Consider the following 9,671-nt stretch of genomic DNA (forward strand, 5'->3'; position numbering starts at 1 on the left):
ATGGAGTTATCCATGTCAGACTTCTTTTACTGTCATAATTTTGTAAAGTCAGTTTCAATCCCCGCTTTGGATTTCAGCACACTTCAATCCTGAGGTGTGAGTTACAGAGATAGGAAAAGGCGGATGACTATTCCAACTTCTTCCTGCTGATGGGGCATAGTTGGAGTAGGATTTGCCCCAGGGTAAGAAGAGTGAAACTGTCTTGCAGTTGTTTGTATGTATTCACAAGTGCCTAATTAGGATCCCAAGGTCTGTATAAGAAAACATTAGCACTTTTATCTACAGCTTTAGTACAGTTCTTAAGTGAACAGCAGACTTAAAATAAATAATAAGCGCTAACATAAGGAGTAAAAATCCTAGCTTCAGGTGTCGCTGTAGAAATGATGTGAAGCCTTGAGGGACCTAGGTGAATGACCTTGAGAACCAATCATATATTGGGTCATCAGCAGAGACTCAAAAACAATGGGCTGGAATCCAAAAACAATTAGCTGGAATCTAGTAACAGGTATACTATGTTTTTCCAAAACATAATTTTTCTCTGTCCAGTTTTTCAATTCTACCAAAGACAAATAAATCATAGTAAGACCAATTTATTTGCAAAATAAGTATGAGTCTTATTACACTTAGCTTAATTATTTGCATAAAGAGCAGCAAGAAACATTATTTGCCATAAAGGCTTAAAAAAAAAAACAAAAAACCTGGCTTTGCTGGAACTTCTCATAAGGAATCTCAGATTAGACCTTTTAACAGCCTCTTGAGCCCAGCCAGGGATTTATTTGTACCTGCAGATAACGTGTGAATTGGGTGAATTGCTCTCTTCTCAAGGTACCAAAATAACTTGGGGTTCCTGGGCCTGGCAGAAAGTAACATTCTTTACTTGCCACAGGTTTGGAACCCTGTAAAGGACAAAGTATGAGGCCAGTTTTTCTAAGGGGCTCTTATCAGCTCTATAGGTAAACCTCAATTTGCCAATACAGTCTGAAAACATGTCATTCCAGTAAAAGCCTTGGTAGTATAACCAGTGTCCCCAACTCTGTTCTGTTACAAAAGAAAATAGATTCTTATTGAACTTATACAAATAACTATATTGCCATAAGTTAAGAATAATCACAAATAGTCTGCAAATTCTGGAGAAATCAGGTAGAGAGAAAGAAATATGCTCCAAATTTTGTTCACAGGAGTATACTTTACTCAATTGTTAAAAGCTGTCAAATAGCTCAAAAGAAAAAAAAAAAAAAGTTGGCCAGGCATGGTGGCTGTCACCTGTACTCCCAGCATTTTGGGAGGCTGAAGTGGATGGATCACTTGGGGACACGAGTTCGAGACCAGCCTGGGCAACATGGCGAAACCCTGTTTCTACTAAAAATACAAAAATTAACTGGATGTGGTCACGAGTGCCTGTAATCCCAGCACTTTGGGAGGCTGAGGTGGGTGGACCACTTGGGGACAAGAGCTTCAGACCAGCCTGGGCAACATGATGAAACCCCATTTCTACTAAAAATATAAAAATTAGGCCGGGCGCAGTGGCTCAAGCCTGTAATCCCAGCACTTTGGGAGGCCGAGGCGGGTGGATCACGAGGTCAGGAGATCGAGACCATCCTGGCTAACATGGTGAAACCCCGTCTCTACTAAAAATACAAAAAAAAAAAAAACTAGCCGGGCGTGGTGGCGGGCGCCTGTAGTCCCAGCTACTCGGAGGCTGAGGCGGGAGAATGGCGTGAACCCAGGAGGTGGAGCTTGCAGTGAGCCGAGATCGCGCCACTGCACTCCAGCCTGGGCGACAGAGTGAGACTCCGTCTAAAAAAAAAAAAAAAATATATATATATATATATAAAAATTAGCTGGGCGTGGTCACGAGTGCCTGTAATCCCAGCTACTTGGGAGGCTGAGACAGGAGAATTGCTTGAACTGGGAAGTAGAGGTTGTAGTGAGCCAAGATCACACCACTGTACTCCATCCAGCCTAGGTGACAAAGCGAGACTGTCTCAAAAGAATTTTAAAATGTTTTAAAAGAGAAAAAGCTTTCTTAACTCTGAAAAGCAAAACAAAAAGGATCAGCAACATTTTAAGCAAAAAGTGATAAAAAGATAATTTCAGTCTTCTGTTAGTACAGTCCACATGATTAACTCCTGTGCTAGTTGATATTGGGTCAACAATCCTTATGGACACCTAAACTCTCCATGAGAGTCCTGGAAGTTTTTTTCTCTATTCCAATGACAATTTCTAAAGCTATCAGGAAATTGCACTCAAGAGCCCCTGTCAGAGTCCTATAGCTGAATATAAAACCACCTTTTGAAAAGGATCAAAGCAAATCAATTGTAGATGACAAGAGAATCAGAACACCCATGGTTAAAGACACAATTAACAAAGAAATTTGGTTATTTTGTGGCATACAACAATCTAACATAATAATCATAATTATTACTGATAACATACAGGAGTCATTTTAAAATTATAGGAGTCTCACATAATTCTGGAACACATATTAATAACACATTCATAAAAATACATCCCAAAGAAAGCCAAATGCCATTTCACACATGACAGTGTTCCATGTATGACTGTAACACACCAAATAAGCCAAATATGTCTCTTTTGGACATCAGGGGACCCAATATCTTAAAAAAAAATTAACGAGGACAAAAGGACTGAATTTAGAACTTGAAACTTGTATTTTGGAAGATCTGTCAAATATCAAAGATTTAAAACACTTGATATCACAAAATAGGATTACAGGTCATTCAATCAGCCAAAGTAATAACTGAAAAAATTTCAAAAAGGCAAAAATCTTTACTCATTGGGAGACCCAGCTTTCCAAACAAGACCCAATAAAGACAGCATGGGACCAACTGAATCTGCCTCTTCTCTCTCCTTTCTTTTTTCCTTTTGTCCTGCAGTTTACCCAAAAGGCAAACACAAATCTTTATTATTTCAGTATTACATGGAAATCTTGTTCAAAAGAGAAAACCAAATTTTGCCTTTGCATTAGTATACTATTAATGTTAAACCTATTTTAATAAAGCTTTATACACAAATCTATCCAATCTTAATCAGTTTGACCATAAGTTAAAATTTTTGTAAACCTTTTATAACTCTTTACAATTTCCTATTAAAGAGCAGATCGATGCTCCAAAGAAACCCTGTTATTCTGGCACATGGACCCAGACATGCTTTTTATCTTTATGTTTAATTTATAGAAAAACTAAATAATACCCTTCAAATTGTGTCCAACTTGTTCACACACAGAACTTCCTTTATCAGATCAATATTTTACAAACTTCTACAACTTGCTTAAGGCTTCAGTTTTGTCCTATCATTCTTTTAACTTAGGACAATCCATAAAAACCTCTAAACTAGACAAAATTACTTTCCTTTTAACAAAAAAAGTATTTCCATGCCTTCTTATAACCTCTTACCAAAACACATTCTACTTTCTTTATATGCCTTACATGTAACTATTTTGCCCATAATCTCAATTACATATGTTACAATGTTAACTCTCAGCAACTTTTATTCTAGTGAGAAACTTAATAAGTAAGCCACTTTGACAATGTATCAGATTTCAGAGCCCAGGACAAGGACACAGCTGTAGACAATGTCTGACTCTTTCCAGACTAGCTAGGGGACACAGTTAACTCCATATGTCCCCAGGCCTTACCTAGAATCTAATGGCTGTAAAACAGACAAGTCAAACAATTATTAAAAATGTCATAGTAGCAGTTTATGACTTTAAAACATCTGCCAGAGACTGTCTGACTTGCCTTATTCAGACTAAACATCTAAATTCTGAAGACATCTTTATTTTATTTTACCAAAAATCTTAAAACTATATTTACCAAAGATTACTAATGCCACATGAACTAAAACACATTAAAGTTTCTATTTTTTCAAGTGTTTATATTTATTGAAGCCAATTAATTAGAGCTCTTTCATATATTTTGGTTATTGAAACATCACACACAGGACACATACAAATATATAGACAGACAGACAAAAGCAGATCTGGTAGAGTTATAAGATTCTTCATTTGCCAGTTTTTAAATTTCTTTTCTCCATTTGAGACCAGTCTCTTCATTACTTGTTCCCTGCCCTGAACAATTGTCAGCTAGGCAACTCTAAATTTGCATTTCTAAAGGGACAATTCTTAGGTGAAACAAGATAGAGGATTCATATTTTACTCAAACCAAAGAAAAAAATGGTGCGAATAGAAGTGCAGTTAAGACATCCAGGAAAAGCAGACATCCTTACATGTGGACATTTCCTTAAAGATGTAAGTTTCTTCTTTGGACTACTGGCTTTAAGATGGAGCCTTTTCAGGAACAGCGTCAAGGAGGCATGCAGTTTCTAGGGCCTAACAGGCAGTCACAGCTGGAAGGCAGAACAAATCCCCAAAAATCAAGGATCCCATTTTCACACCAAAGTCTGGGTCCCCCCGAAAAAGTAAATACTGTGGGATGACACAACACAATGCTTTTACCTGAATCCCACTGCAAGAGCATTCCTCTGAGGCTGGTGGCCAAACCAAAGCCAATCAGCCCATTCTATAATCAGGCCATCCCCCATGGGAGCCCATATTAGTTCGTTCTCACGCTGCTATAAGGACATACCTGAGACTGGGTAATTTATAAAGGGAAGAGGTTTAATTGACTCACAGTTCCACATGGCTGGGAAGGCCTCAGGAAACTTGCAATCATGGCAGAAATGGAAGCAAACACGTCCTTCTTCACAGAGCGCAGGAGACAGCAGTGCAGAGCAAAGTGGGGAGAAGCCCCTTATAAAACCATCAGATCTAATGATAACTCACTCACTCTCATGAGAACAGCATAAGGGAACCACCCCCATGATCTATTCACCCCCCACAAGGTCCTTCCCCCAATACGTGGGGATTACAATTTTGATTACAATTCAAGATGAGATGTTGGGTAGGGACACAGCAAAAGCATATCAGAGCCTTACCTCTCAGTGCGGCCTGGGAATGTTTCCATACTTCCAGGTGACCAAAAGCATTATTTCATTATCCAAACATGCAAAGAGCCGAGTATCCCCCCACAACTGCCATTTGCCATCCCTAAAAGTATTAGCTATTACATACCAAGGCTAAAAGCTATCTCAACATGCAAAATAAAAAGGTCAGGTATTACAATGCAAAACAGAGTAGAGCCTTATATCTAATCTGTCTGCTTACAACTCCCGAGGTTCCATGAGGAAAACAGAGGTTCCACCCAAAACAGAGTCTGTGGCGCCTTCTGTTTTTCCTGAGGGGTCCCACACTGTTAGGAATCATCTTAGGTCCTCTCATGTGGGCATCAAGGGTGGCAAGAGGGCAGACAGAAGCAAATGGAGAAACAGAATTCAGTCAATTGGGAAGAAGAAAACCTTTTTCTCAAAAAACAAGATCCAAAAAGGGAAAAAGCATAAAGGCCTTTTACTGTCATAATTTTGCAAAGGCAGTTTCACTGGTGTGTATTACTCGGAGTGTATTTCTCTCATGATCAGAACTGCTTCTGTTTTTTTCCCTATATTTCCTGAAAGTCCAGATTACACCAAGGTCTGTTCTGTTGTTTTCGTTTTTCTAGGATCCTACGCTCACATTAGCAAACTTTTGGAAGCAAGTAGTTTGCTTTCTTTAGTGTGAAATTCTCGGTTTCAACCTTGGAATATTTGAGGGAAGGAAGGACAGAAACAGCCACAGAAGTGACCGTTATTTTCTGAATAAAATTCTTGTTTTTTGTTTTTGTTTTTAACTGCTCCATTCCAATTGTAGTGAATGCAATTCTTTAATTAACTGGAAGTTCCGTCTTCCCATGCTTTTGCATTTATTTATTCTGAAATTTGATTTTCTCTGGATTTACTCCCGTAATCTTCTCTTGTAGGTTTTGGACCAGGCTTCTCTTCCTCTCTTATCAATATAATTCTAACTGATTTCTATCCTCAGGGGATTCTTCACAATTTCTGAACTGATGATCGTACACTTTCCTTTAATTGTACTGCTCTTGTTTATTTTGCCATTGTAATGTTTTAAGGGATTTGGAGTGGGGAGAATGAGAACAAAGTTACAGGTGCGTAGGGCTACAACTATCTAATCTGACTGTTTTATGTCAATCCTTGTTCATGATCGCCACGTTTCACCTGGCTCTGATTTCACCTGTGGATCTCTTCCTTCTCCTCCTCCTTCTCCTTCTCCTTCCTCCTCCTCTTCTTCTTCCTTTTTATTCTGATTACCTGCGGACCTCTGATAGCGGACCATTTTCGACTTTAAGGACCTGAATCGCATACCAATGTTTAGCGGCACATGGTGACCTCCCCTTCTGAAATTAGGGTATGACCTTCAGAGCAGGTAAAACATTGCAAAAATAGTCTCCCTTGAGGTAGATTAATTTGTGAAAAAAGGTACCCTGTCAAGCGCTGGAGTACCATGCCTGTAACGCGAGTACTTTGGGAGGTTCAGCTGATGGATCTACGAGGTCAAGAGTTTGAGACCAATTCTGGCTAAGATGGTGAAACCCCATGTTCACTAGCAAATACGTGGCCGGGCTGGGTGGCAGGCCAGTCCCAGCTACCGGGATGGAGGCAGGAGAATGGCGTGAACCCGGAGGCAGAGCTGGCAGTGAGCCGAGACTGCGCCACTGCACTCCAGCCTGGGTGATAGAGCGAGACTCCGTCTCAAAAAAAATAAAAAAATAAAAAATAAAAAGGCACCTCTTTGGATAGGCCAGTTTTAAGAAACTTTGCCTTCCTCTGCTGACCATGGCACCCCTGAATTAGGACACAAGGCTTGGTTGACTAGTATAGGCTAGATTTCATTTCCCCACACATAGCTGTGTGGGAGGCATAGGCTGCAGAACCATATTACCCATTACAGTGGCCTCTGCTGGTGCTAATCACAACGCCCAGAGACAAGGCCTCTGCCTTCTGGAGTGTCTCCCAATTCCACGCACAGGTCTGAAAGGTCATTTGAAGCTCAGAGAGACTTTGCTAAAGTAGGCCTTCTATGACAACCGTCTTTGCTCCCCACTTTCCACTGCACCAAGAGACAGCCCTGAATCCCTGAGCCCTAGTGGAGCCAACATTGCAGAGCAGCCCACAGATCATCCTTCTAACAACCAGGGAACTCTGGTTTTAAAGACTAGGCTCTCCTCACTTAGGCTTCTAACAGAGTCACTCTCAGCACCAAGAGGAGAGGTTTTTGTTTTGTTTTGTTTGTTTTTTGAGATGGAGTCTCAATCTGTCTCTCAGGTTGGAGTGCAGTGGTGCAATCTCGGCTCACTGCAATCTCTGCCTCCCAGGTTCAAGCGATTCTCCTGCCTCAGCCTCCTGAGTAGCTGGGATTGCAGGCACACACCACCACACATGACTAATTTTTGTATTTTTAATAGAGACGGGGTTTCACCATGTTGGTCAGGCTGGTCTCGAACTCCTGACCTCGTGATCTGCCCACCTCGGCCTCCCAAAGTGCTGGGATTACAGGCGTGAGCCATCAGCCGAGGAGAGGTCTTTAATGCAAATGCCACTAACAACTCTTAGAGACCATCAACTACCACTAGGACTCCCTGGGATTGTCCTTAGAAATTAGAGACAAGGCCGCTATTGGACATGCTACAACCTCTCCCCCACAATTTACTTCACTCACTCACCAGGGCCATCAGCAGATACAGCAGAATGCATATACCTTTATTTATATATTTAAAACAAAAATAGGATTAGTCAATAGACATTGGGCTACAACTGGTTTTATGTCTCACTTAATGTATCACAGACACCTTTCGGATGGATACATACAGCGCCATCATTTTCTTTTTAATGGCTGCAATGTTCTACTACATGGATGTACCATAATCTATTTAGGTTTTCTTATCTTCCCCCCAATTCTCTCCTCCTCATCCTCTCAACAGAGTTATAGCAACTTTTGGATAAATTATTATGTGTAAATAATTAACAGATGAGCCAAGTAATATATTATAATTGCATTTCCTTTCTTAAACATTTGCTTTTCCTGGATTTAACAATTGCCTCTCCTTTCATTCGCTTCGTTTTCTATGGTGCTCTGTGAAGTTGTGCAGTGCATAACTTATGCAGTTATATATGGCAGCCCTGTCTATACCTATGGCTAAGTCATCCCAAACTATCAAACAGAGCTTCTTTTTTTTCCTCTAGGGTGAATGAGGGGTGAGGGGGCTGGGTTTCTGAGAAGGGAGCCAGACTTTCAATATAATTTTACAGACAGTTAAATTAATAGATGATCTATCCATTAATTTTTTTTTCTTAGATGCCTCTGTCTTCCTACTTCAATATCCTGTGTCAGATCATCTGTTTCCTGGATGCTATGTCTTCCTCTTTCTTGGTTTACCCTTTAGTTTGAGTGCAGCATGTCTTCTAGTTACTTCTTCTGAGTGTGTGCATGGGAGGAAAATTATTTAAGCACTGCATGTCTGAAAATGTATTTATTCTACCTTAAAACTCAATTGATATGTTGACTGAATATAGAATTCTACATTGGAAATTATATTCACTAATAATTTTGAAGTATGGTTCCACTGTGTTTCAGCTTTACTAATTTCCATTGAGAAGCCAAATGCCATTCTTATTCCTGATCCTTTGTATGGAAACTTTTACTTTTTCCTACCTCTGGAAGCTTTTAAGGTCTGCTTTAATACTCTGAAATTTTACAATGGTATGCCTCCATGTGGGGCTCTTTCTCGCTCATGCTTCATGTTTTATGAATATAACACTATCTTTTATCGTTCTGCATATACTGGAGTAGAAGCTTAGTAGGGCTTTTTTTTTTTTTTTTTAATGGATTTGTGTTGGTTTGTTTTTGTTTTTGTTTTTTGTTTTTTGGAGACAGAGTGTTGCTCTGTTACCCAGGCTGGAGTGCAGTGGTGTGATCTCGGCTCACTGCCACCTCCGCCTCCTGGGTTCAAGTGATTCTCCTGCCTGAGCCTCCGGAGCAGCTGGGATTACAGGTGAGCGCCACCATGCCCGGCTAATCTTTTGTATTTTTGTAGAGACAGGGTTGCACCATGTTGGCCAGGCTGGTCTCGAACTCCTGACCTCAAGTAATCTGCCCACCTCAGCGTCCCAAAGTGTTGGGATTACACGTGTGAGCCACCACGCCCAGTCTTTTTTTAAAAATGTTTTTATTTGTTCTCGTCATTGTTTATATTTTCTCCCACCTCCCCTTTTTTGTTTTTTGGGTTTTGTTTGTTTCACTTCTGACTTTCATGTTGGAATTTTCCTTGAGTTGTTTGAAATCTTTAGTGATTTGTTCATATTTAAGAGTGAGGCACAGGCCGGGCGCGGTGGCTCAAGCCTGTAATCCCAGCACTTTGGGAGGCCGAGACGGGCGGATCACGAGGTCAGGCGATCGAGACCATCCTGGCTGACACGGTGAAACCCCGTCTCTACTAAAAAAAAAACACGAAAAACTAGCCGGGCGAGGTGGCAGGCGCCTGTAGTCCCAGCTACTCGGGAGGCTGAGGCAGGAGAATGGCGTGAACCCGGGAGGCGGAGCTTGCAGTGAGCCGAGATCAGGCCACTACACTCCAGCCTGGGCGACAGAGCGAGACTCTGTCTCAAAAAAAAAACAAAAAAAAAACAAAGAGTGAGGCACTAAAAAGCTGCCTGGAAGTTCTGAATGCCTGGAAGAAGGGGTGGGCTTTGATGTATGGCAA

This window comes from Papio anubis, chromosome X (genome assembly GCF_008728515.1).
Source record: "Papio anubis isolate 15944 chromosome X, Panubis1.0, whole genome shotgun sequence".
NCBI lineage: Eukaryota > Metazoa > Chordata > Mammalia > Primates > Cercopithecidae > Papio > Papio anubis.